Source organism: Sapajus apella, unplaced genomic scaffold (assembly GCF_009761245.1).
Source record: "Sapajus apella isolate SASKATOON/1434 unplaced genomic scaffold, GSC_monkey_1.0 scaffold54, whole genome shotgun sequence".
NCBI classification, from domain to species: domain Eukaryota; kingdom Metazoa; phylum Chordata; class Mammalia; order Primates; family Cebidae; genus Sapajus; species Sapajus apella.
This window is the reverse complement of record NW_022436994.1, coordinates 9,624,782-9,636,305: the sequence shown is the minus strand read 5'-3', so window position 1 is coordinate 9,636,305 and position 11,524 is coordinate 9,624,782. Positions and strand designations below refer to the sequence as shown.

Genomic DNA, 11,524 nt, shown 5'->3' with positions numbered 1-11,524 from the left:
GGGTCTCAAAATTCTTGACAAATTTTTGGTCAAGTTGTTTCCATTAAAAAGTACTGATTTTTTGGCCGGGCGCGGTGGCTCAAGCCTGTAATCCCAGCACTTTGGGAGGCCGAGGCGGGTGGATCACGAGGTCAAGAGATCGGGACCATCCTAGTCAACACGGTGAAACCCCGTCTCTACTAAAAATACAAAAAATTAGCTGGGCATGGTGGCGCATGCCTGTAATCCCAGCTACTCAGGAGGCTGAGGCAGGAGAATTGCCTGAACCCAGGAGGCGGAGGTTGCGGTGAGCCGAGATCGCGCCATTGCACTCCAGCCTGGGTAACAAGAGCGAAACTCCGTCCCCACCCCCCCCCCCAAAAAAAAAAAAAGTACTGATTTTAAAAACTAACAGCTTAAAACTGCCACATGCAGAAGAGAACACCAAAGTGGTCCACAAAACATTCTCCTTTCTGTCTGAGGGTTTTATGATGCATTGTTATCATTAACCTGTCTTTTACTACTAAACTTAAATGATCAATTGAAACAAATAGTTCTGAGATCGTTCTTCCTCCACCACTGATTAAGACTGGGGTGGCAGGTATTAGGGATAATATTCATTTAGCCTTCTGAGTTTTCTGGGCAGACTTGGTGATCTTGCCAGTTCTAGCAGTCTTCTCGTCCACTGCTTCGATGACACCCACCGCAACTGTCTGTCTCATATCATGAACAGCAAAGCGACCCAGAGGTAAATAGTCTGAGAAGCTCTCTACACACATTGGGCTTGCCAGGAACCATGTCAATGACGGCAGCATCAGCAGACTTCAAGAAATTAGGGCCATCTTCCAGCTTTTTACCGGATCAGCGATCAGTCTTTTCCTTCAGCTCAGCAAACTTGCATGCAATGTGAGCCGTGTGGCAATCCAGTACAGGGGCATAGGCAGCACTGATTTGGCCTGGATGGTTCAGGATAATCACCTGAGCAGTGAAGCCAGCTGCTTCCATTGGTGGGTCGTTCTTGCTGTCACAACGAACATCCTTGACAGACACATTCTTGACATTGACGCCCACATTGTCCCCAGGAAGAGCTTCACTCAAAGCTTCATTGTGCATTTCAACAGATTTTACTCCAGTTATAATGTTGACTGGAGCAAAGGTGACCACCATACCGGGTTTGAGAACACCAGTCTCCACTCGGCCAACAGGAACAGTACTGATACCACTAATTTTATAGACATCCTGGAGAGGCAGGTGCAAGGGCTTATCAGCTGGGTGAGTTGGTGGAGGCAGGTGCAAGGGATTGTCAGTTGGGTGAGTTGGTGGTAGGATGCAGTCCAGAGCCTCAAGCAGCGGGTTCCACTGGCATTGCCATCCTTACGGGTGACCTTTCAACCCTTGAACCAAGGCATGTTAGCACTGTGCTCCAGTATGTTGTCACCATTCCAAGCACAAATTGGCAAAATGCTACTGTGTCGGGGTTGTAGCCGATTTTCTTAATGTAAGTGCTGACTTCCTTAACAATTTCCTCATATCTCTGGCTGTCGGGTGGCTCAGTGGAATCCATTTTGTTAACACCAGCAATTAGTTGTTTCACATCCAGTGTGTAAGCCAGAAGGGCGTGCTCTCGGATCTGCCCATTCTTGGAGATACCATCTTCGAATTCACCAACACCAGCAGCAGCAATCAGGACAGCGCAGTCAGCCTGAGATGTCTCTCTAATCATGTTTTTGATGAAGTCTCTGTATCCTGGGGCATCAATGATAGTCACGTAGTACTTGCTGGTCTTGAATTTCCACAGGGAGATATCAATGAGGATACCAAGTTGACGCTCGGCTTTCAGTTTATCTAAGACCCAGGCATACTTGAAGGAGTCCTTTCCCATCTCAGCTGGCTCCTTCTCCAATTTTTCAATGGTTTGTTTGTCAATGCCACTGCATTTGTAGATTAGATGGCAAGTAGTGGTGAACTTGCCCAAATCTACGTGTCCAACGATGACAATGTTGATATGAGTCTTTTCCTTTCCCATTTTGGCTTTTAGGGGTAGTTTTCATGACACCTGTGTTCTGGCGGCAAACCTGTTGCCGAAAAGCTGTTCTTTTTATTTTTTGACATGGAATCTCACTCTGTTGTCCAGGCTGGAGTGCAATGGTGCAATCAGCTCACCGCAGCCTCTGCCTCCCGCATTCAAGCAATTCTCCTGTCTCAGCCTCCTGAGTAGCTGGGATTACAGGCGCCTGCCCCACATCTGGCTAATTTTTTAAATTTTTAGTAGAAATGGGTTTTTACCATGTTGGCCAGGCTGTTGTTGAACTTTTGACCTCAAGTGATCCACCAGCCTTGGCCTTCTAAAGTGCTGAGATTACAGGTGTGAGCCACCACGCCCGGCCTGGTTATTGATCTTGATATGGCACTGATAGTAAATGTCAACAAAAATTTTGTGCAGGTTATACACAGAAATGGAAATCCAATATTCACTTAGGTTTTTTTTTTTTAGACATCTTTTAAGTTCATTATGGAAGAAAGGATTTATTACAAAATAAAAAATTAACAAATACCAAATAGAGATTTCTCCCACACAGTAAGTGGTAAAATAGTTGTAGCAAGAACATTTAGAGTTCTCTCTGTACATGCTTCGTGTATCACTAACCTATCATTTATCACTGATCCCAGATATCAGCCTGAAAAACTTCTCCAACCACAGCTACAGAAGGAGTTAGCTGTTCCCAGCCACTCTAAGCGCACTGTTTTGTCAGTAAGTACTGTCCACGCTGACTTGAGAGGAAAGCGTTATATTGAGTTTGGGGGGGTCAGGCACAGGGATTTCATTGCTGGTCTTTTTTCAAATTTAACCAGGTGTTCATGTGAGAACTCTGTTCATTGAGCAAAATACTAGACCATGACAAGCTAGGAATATGAAGTAGAGGTCTAGTAAGCTAGTCCCTGCTTATTCTAGTAAAAATAAAAATCATATTACCTTGTAAAGAGTAAAAAATCTGGGACAAATGCTAAATTGGATGGCATACTGAGACAGACAAAATGGAACTGTCCAGGGTGAGTGCTACTCATGGTAAAGAAGAGGATGGATAGAGACATAGTTAGGATCAAGACTTCTCAATCTCCATTTCATGTTATTTTAATTATTTTTTATACTTTTATTTATATTTTTTATTTTATTTGTTTTTTTGGAGATGGAGTCTCACTCTGTCGCCCAGGCTGGAGTGCAGGGGTGCAATCTCTGCTCACTGCAACTTCCACCTCCTGGATTCAAGTAATTCTCCCACCTCAGTCTCCTGAATAGCTGGGATTATAGGCACCCACCACCATGCCTGGCTACTTAAAAAAATTTTTTTTAGTACAGATGGGGTTTCACCATGTTGGCAAGGCTGGTCTCAAACTCCTGACCTCAAGTGATCCACCCACCTCCGCCTCCCAAAGTACTGGGATTACAGGTGTGAGCCACTGTGCTCAGCCTGTTATTTCAATTTTGAACCATGCAAATGTATTATTTTTAAGTTAGCATAAAAAAAGAAAAAAGGCATAGAATAGTGTATAGAATGGCAACATCTGTGGGCATTTATAAAAAAGACTTACTTGCCTATAATTTACTTTTTTTTTTTTTGAGATGGAGTCTTGCTTTGTCACCCAGTCTGGAGTGCAGTGGGGCAATGTCAGATCACTCCACCTCCCAGGTTCAAACAATCTTCCTGCTTCAGCTTCCCAAGTAGCTGGGACTACAGGCATGCGCCACCATGCCTGGCTAATATTTTTGTATTTTTTTTTAGTAGAGACAGGGTTGGGCCATATTGGCCAGGCTAGTCTTGAACCCTTGAGCTCAGATAATCCACCCGCCTCAGCTTCTCAAACTGCTGGGATTACAGGTGTAATTTACTCTTTTTAAACCAGCAGTTTCCAATAATCTTGGCACCAGGGACCGATATTTATTTGAAGACAAATTTTCCATAGCCTAGGCAGTGGTGGGGGGGCAATATGGTTTTGGGATGATTCAAGCACATTATATTTATTGTACACTTTATTGTATTACATTGTAATATATAATGAAATAATACAATTCATCAATATATAGTATCAGTGGGAGCCCTGAACTTGTTTTCCTGCAATTAGACAGTCGCATCTCAGGGGGATGGAAGCCAGTGACAGATCATCAGGCCTTAGATTCTCATAAGGAACACACAACCTAGATCCGTTGAATGCACCAGTCACAATAGGGTTTCTGCTCCTATGAGAATCTAATGCCACTGTTGATCTGACAGGAGGTGGAACCAGTGGGAACTCAGGCAGTAATGTTCACTCGTTGGCTGCTTACCTCCTGTTGTGTGCCCCAGTTCCTAACAGGCCAAGGACCAGTACCAGTCTGTGGCCCAAGAATTGGAGAGCCCTGTTTTTTGTTTTTTTGAGATGGAGTCTCGCTCTGTCGCCAGGCTGGAGTGTAGTGGTGGGATCTTCGAGGCTGCAGCCTCCGCCTCCCAGGTTCAAACAATTCTCCTGCCTTAGCCTCCTTAGTAGCTGGGACTACAGGCATGCACCACCACGCCCAGATAATTTTTGTATTTTTAGTAAGGACAGGGTTTCACCGTGTTGGCCAGGATGGTCTTGATCTCTTGACCTCATGATCTGCCTGCCTTGGCCTCCCAAAGTGCTGGGATTCCAGGCATGAGCCACTGTGCCTAGTCAGAAGCCCTGTTTTAAACAATGATCTGAGGCTCTTCATATTTTACTTGGGGTAAGTGAGAAGAAGATCTAAAAATAAAGAAATGCCTTTGTCATTCCAAGTAAAAAATGTCTTAGCTTGCCATAAATGAAGAGGGTTAGAATGTAAGTCTGACTTAATGTCATTAATAGGTTCTTGGAAACTGAATGTTTAGTTAAATTAGTTTTTAACAAAACCAATTTTACCATAGGCTTGTGAAAGTTGGAGATAACAGGAAGAAATCACTTTTCTCAGACCCAGACAAAATAGGGCCAGGAAGGCCCAAAGGAGAAGAGGCTCATGCTTGCATATCTGAAATAAGAACTGTTTCCAAGGACTTTCTAAAAATCCTTTCACATCCTTTACAAAATCTCCTGCTTTGATAAGGTTTATCACTAGACATTCTTTAGGACTTCAGAAATTCAGTTAAGATGTTCTTGAAAGTGGCTACTTGCCCCTCCCCCCCACCCCCCACACCAAAAAAAAAAAAAAGAAAAAGAAAAAAAAAGATGTTCTTGAAAGAACACTTGCAAAAAAAAGAAAGAACACTTGCATCTCCACCAAGGAACTGACAACTATGGCTTTGAACCTCTGGAATTGATGAACTCTGTTTCCAAGCAGCTTATGTAAATGTCTTTTTGCTAATAAAAGCTCCCCTTACCCTTCCCTCGCCAAATGCACTGGTAGCTTGCCATTTCATGCACTCCAGATTTTTTTTTTTTTTTTTTTGAGACAGAGTCTCACTCTGTTGCCCAGGCTGGAGTGCAGTGGTGCAATCTCGGCTCACTGCAACCTCCACCTCCCAGGTTCAAGCGATTCTCATGCTTCAGACTCCTGAGTAGCTAGGATAAATGTGCGTGCCACTATGCCCAGCTATTTTTTTTTTTTTTTTTGTATTTTTAGTAGAGACAGGATTTCACCATGTTGACCAGGCTGGTCTCGAACTTCTGACCTCAGGTGATCCACTCACCTCAGCCTCCTAAAGTGGTGGGATTACAGGCGTGAGCCACTGTGCCCAGCCCCACTCCAGATTATAATCCTTATTTCTATTTTAGAGTAAACCCAACACCCAACATATGTAGAGATAATTTTTTTCTAGCGTTTTTTTTCAGGCTGACAGGGTAATTGATATAAACAAGTTCCTATAGCACTTTTGTGACCATTTCTGGTCACAAAAACATCATCAAACTTCTAAAGACCCAGAAAACTTCTAATGTTTAACATTGAAATAAATGTCAATTTATTCTAACATCTAACACTTAACATTGAAATAAATGTATGTATAGCTCACATTTATAATGTACAAATGTGTATAATTTTAATATATAATTATCATATTCTTTATCAATTTTTATTTTATAATAATTTGTATTCATTTATCCATTCATTGATTTTCTGATTCATTTATTCCCGTTCAGGGTCACGGGTGGCTGGAGCCTATCCTGGCAGTTGAGGGTGCAAGATGGGAGCCATTCCAAACAAGGCACATGAACTCAGACTGGGACACTTTAGACACACCAACAAACCTAACCTGCACATCTCTGGAGTGTGGGAGGAGACCAGAGTACCCAGAGGAAACCCACACAGACATGCAGAGAAGGTGCTGTAGAACACACGCTAGCAATGGTGTCAGGCCTGGCCTCAGAGGGTGGACAGGAGGACCTTGCAGGGAAAATGAGAGAGCTGGCTCCCCTTCCTGAGCCCCGCTTCTTTTGAGACAGGGTCTCATTCTGTTGATGAGGCTGGAAGGCAGTGGTATCATCAAGGCTCACTGCAGCCTTGACCTCCCAGGGTTCGGTGATCCTGCCACTTCAGCCTTCCAAGTAGCTGGGACTACAGGCATATGACACCATGCCTGGCTAATTTTTTATATTTTTAAATAGAGGTGAGCTCTTACCATGTTGTCCAGGCTGATCTTGAACTCCTGGGCTCAAGTGATCCACCCACTTCAACCTCCCAAAGTGATGGGATCATGAGCCACCTACCTGGCCCTGGCTCCCTTAAAATGTGACCTTTGAAGGCAAAATGGTAGGTACAGTATAAAACACTGCAACAAATTCTAATAATTCCCTACATGCTTGCTTCTATCCTAAGTCTTATGCACAAAACCTGTAGTTGACAAAGGTTTGGGAAAGTCCAGCAGCTGTAATCAAACGAGAATTTGCAGTCCCCACCAGAAAAGATGTGGTGTCAGATGAGGTGCAGACAAATGAGAGCACTTCCCTGATGAGTCACTTGCCTGAGTGATGTCACCAGCTGGGTTTTCACTGCCAGACAATCAGCAGCTGCTGGACTAGAACATTCCACATCGCTGACAACAGCTCTTCTTCCTTCAGAAGTTTGTTTTCTGCCATTCTGCCAGAACACCTAACATGCTTTCTCTATGATATTTATACCAGAAGGTAAGGAACCTGCCTTTATGTTCTGAACTATGCGTGACAGAGGAGACAATACAAATTAAAAGACTCTTTCAGAATTCCAAGCCAAACCTTCAAGGCCAGAAGCAGCCAGATGTAAATAAGGGCAGGGATTTTTTATGCAGAGAAACAACTCACCTAAGATCGTAAAACAAACCAATAAAGACAATACATTTTTTTTTTCCCTGAGATGGAGTCTTGCTCTGTCACCCAGGCTGGAGTGGAGTGGTGCAATCTCGGCTCACTGCAATCTCCACCTCCTGTGTTCAAGCGATTCTCCTGCTTCAGCCTCCCAAGTAGCTGGGATTACAGGTGCGTGCCACCACACCCAGCTAATTATTTTTATTTTTAGTAAAGACAGGGTTTTACCATGTTGGCAGGGATGGTCTCCATCTCCTGACCTCATGATCCGCCTGCCTCAGCCTCCCAAAGTGATGGGATTACAGACATGAGCCACAGTGCCCAGTCAATACATTTTCTTAATCCTAAACTTAGTAATTGTCTCATAAGGCCAATTGGATCCCAGTACTCCTTTGCCTAGGGAATTTTCAGCAGAGAATCACTTCATTTAGTGAGTTGTTCATTTTATTTTATTTTATTTTTTGAGACGGAGTCTTGCTCTGTCACCCTGTCACCTTGTCCAGGCTGGGTGCAGCTGTGCGATCTCAGCTCACTGCAGCCTCCGCCTCCCGGGCTCAAGCAATTCTCCTGCCGCAGCCTCCCGAATAGCTGGGATTACAGGTGCATCCCACCACGCCTGGCTAAGTTTTGTAGTTTTAGTAGACACAGGGTTTCACCATGTTGGCCAGGCTGCTCTCAAACCTCTGACCTCAAATGATCTGTCTGTTTCAGTCTCCCAAAATGCTGGGATTGCAGGCGTGAGTCACCACGCCCTGCCAACTTGTTCATTTTAAATGTAAGTTATTTACCTCAAAGGGAAATATTCACCTTTTTTTTTTCTTTCTTTCTTTTTTTGAAATGGAGTCTCGCTCTGTTGCCCAGACTGGAGTGCAGTGGCGTGATCTCGGCTCACTTCAACCCACCTCCTTGGTTCAAGCGATTCTCCCGCCTTAGCCTCCTGAGTAGCTGGGACTACAGGTGTGGGCCCTCATGCCTGGCTAATTTTATGCATCTTTACAGAGTAGAACAGATCTAAGAAATGCAACTAGCAAATGCTCTACTTATTAAAACTCATGAAATAACATTTTTCTCTAAAATCCAGAAGACCAAGAATTTTTTTTCTTTCTTTTTTTGAGATGGAGTCTTGCTCTGTTGCCCAGGCTGGAGTGAAGTGGCATGATCTTGGCTCACTGCAACCTCCACCTCCTGGGTTCAAGTGATTCTTCTGCCTCAGCTTCCAGAGTAGCTGGGACTACAGGCGCGCCCAGCTATTTTTTTCTTTTTCTTTCTTTCTTTCTTTCTTTTTTTTTTTTTTTAGTAGAGATGGAGTTTCACTATATTGGCCAGGCTGGTCTCGAACTCCTGACCTCGTGATCCACCCACCTCAGCCTTCCAAAATGCTGGGATTACAGGAATGAGCCCACCGTGCCTGGCCTAAGATCAAGAATTTTCATTTTACCATTACATGAGATGTACTTATCTAAGCCTGATTGAATGGGATCTAGAAGAAAAAATGAAATTACTTTTCAATTTATTTCTGCAAAAGAAAAAATTCTCGGCATGGTTTAGTGCCCCCCAAAATTTTATTTCTGCCTAAGATTTGTGGGCCTTGTGCACAGTATAATATAAGACACGTATGTTAGAAAATATCTCAGGAGGCCTGTTGAGGCGGCTCATGCCTGTAATCCCAGCACTTTGGAAGGCCAAGGCAGGCAGATCATGAGGTCACGAGTTCGAGAGCAGCCTGGCCGACATAGTGAAATGCTGTCTCTATTAAAAATACAAAAATTAGCCAGGCATGGTGGTGGGTGCCTACAGTCCCAGCTACTCAGGAGGCTGAGGCAGAATTGCTTGCTGGAGGTGGAAGTTGCAGTGAGCCAAGATTGCACCACTGCACTGCACTCCAGCTTAGGTGACAAAGCAAGACTCCATCTCAAAAAAAAAAAAAAAAAAAAAAAAAAAAAAAAAAAAAAAAGAAAAGAAAGAAGAAAATACCTCAGGAAAAAGCCATCAGTGTGCTCAGCATAAATTCATCATCATTTAACTTACTGAGCTAATACAGTTTTTTTCAATAGATATTAATACATACATAAATGTGATGGCCACTTAACACTGTGTTGAGATTTAAAAAATACCTCATCAAAAATTACAAAAGGATGCATACTAAATTGTTTAACAGCATTTATATTTAAGGAGTAGGTTTGGGGAAAGGAGGCATATTCATTTATTTCTTTACAGAGAGTCTATACTGTTCATCTTTGTAAAATTGAGTTGCATTAATTTTGTAATAAAAGAAAGTTTGGAGACTGTAACTCTAAAAAAGAAAAGAAATGGCCACCAATTATAAGGGCTACTGAATAAATGAGGCAAAGGATAGGATGATTTTGAGGGTGGGAGGACAGTCTAGGGCGGCATGGAGGAATTCCTGGTACAGTCCTGCATGCAAGAAGATGGGGAAATGTGTGTGAGGGTGGAGTCTAGGGAAATCTACGTGTTACCCATAGGCTTGAGAGACTTAGTCAATTTTCTCCAATCTCTGTTCTGCAAACTACCAGTGGATTTGTTGTGTCATCTCGGGTGCATAGCACAGGAGTGAGTAAGAAGTTTGTCCTTTCTATAACAGCATGGTGTTAGATAAGAGAACTAATTTAGATGTATGTTTGCTCTTGTCATTAACTAGTTTGGAGACTTTAATTAGGTCCACTGAGGGGGTCTACATAAGGTACTATGGCTGTCTAAGAGAAGTTAAACATCTGTCTTGTGTAAGGAATACTTTCTTTTAAATTTCAATGGGCTGTCTCTTGTAGGTAGCAAAGGCCTGGGTCAGTAATGACGTTGCAAATCAAATTATCTAATGCTTGGAGGCCTGGTTAGTAGCTAGGGAGATGAGCTCTTCCTAAAAGCTTTGTCTTCTTTCTCCTGACCCACTAAACTGTAAGTTCCATATGAACGACAACCATATCCTCTACCCTAGTACAATACCTGGAATATATAGCAGCTACCCAATAATTAGCTGAATGAATGCATTTACAAATGATCTGAGCTAAGAATGGTTTTTATAAGATTTTGGTACTGACCACCAGGCGGCTCTCATTTTCCCAAATCGCAATAGCTTCGGGAAGCTAGACATTCTTTGAGGACCTTAAGGATTTTGATGTGTAGAAGGTACTTGCCCAGAATCACAGTATTAGTTTAGGACAGAGTCAGGGATAGAACCTAGCTCACAACATGAACAAATATGAAAAGTATGTAGGTAATATTCCTGTTTCTCCAGGCATTAGCTCTAATGCAGCTCTTCATACTATAACCTGGCTGCATCTATTCTTTAAACTTGTACAGTAACAAACTTCATATGAATCTAAAATATTCAAACCACCGACAGGCTTTCTAGAGAAACAAACCCCCCTCAGCAGCACTATAGCACATTCACTTATCAGGGCAAATACTTCCCGAGACCTCTGTCAGTTGGCAACTAAACTAATTCTTCCCATAACGTTTGTGATTTCTGCAGTTAGTCTCCAAGCGTGGTCCTCAAAACAGCAGGATCAGCATTACTTGGGAACTTGTTAGAAATGCAACTTAAGTTCCCTCTAGAACTGCTAAATCAGAAACTCAGTAATCCATGTTTTAACCAGCCCTCTAGGTAACTCTGATGCATGCTAAGCGACTCTCTCTGCTAGCAAAACCCCAGATTTTCCCAGTGAGGGACTATCAATGCTTAAGAATTAAATTTGCAAACTTTTCCCAAGATTAGTTATTTTAGAGGTTTAAGTAGTAATTTAGGCATAGTGGCTGCGAGGTGAAAGCCAGACATTCAAGGAATGTTCTGCTAAACTCTTGTTTTCCTCTGGCAGGAATTCCCAACCGTTTTCCCTTCTTTGTATCTTATAATCCCACAGGCCACTGGTTTAACCCCGACTGCAGACTGGAATCACTGGGGGAGCTCAAAAAGGCAAAGCACTAATAAAAAAACTCCATATCTGTGTCTCAAAGATTGATTCAGTAGGTCGGGGGTGGTACCTGGGCATCAATATTCAATGCTTTCCAGGTGGTTCTGTGGTCAGCATTGAGAACCACTTACAGGGATTGTAGAAGTGGACAATCACAGGAAAATTAAGTATGTTGTGTGTCGGGGGACCAGGGGAAGGGTGAGCATCTCACAGCAGGAGCTTCTAATATAAAGAAAACATGGAAGAACTAAAGGATTAAGCTTTATCTCTACAAAAAAAATCCTTCATTTTCAGAAAGTTATTATTTACATATCAGTCTAGTTAGTGGTTCTCAAGAGTGATCCAGAATT

General features: G+C 42.8%; 1 pseudogene across 1 annotated transcript; it reads right to left on the bottom strand.

Annotated features, from left to right (window-relative positions):
- Positions 1-478: 478 nt before the first annotated feature.
- LOC116527363 lies at positions 479-2,056 on the bottom strand (annotated as a pseudogene). Its single transcript, XR_004258516.1, has one exon. The product of XR_004258516.1 is annotated as an elongation factor 1-alpha 1 pseudogene (transcript).
- Positions 2,057-11,524: the final 9,468 nt, after the last annotated feature.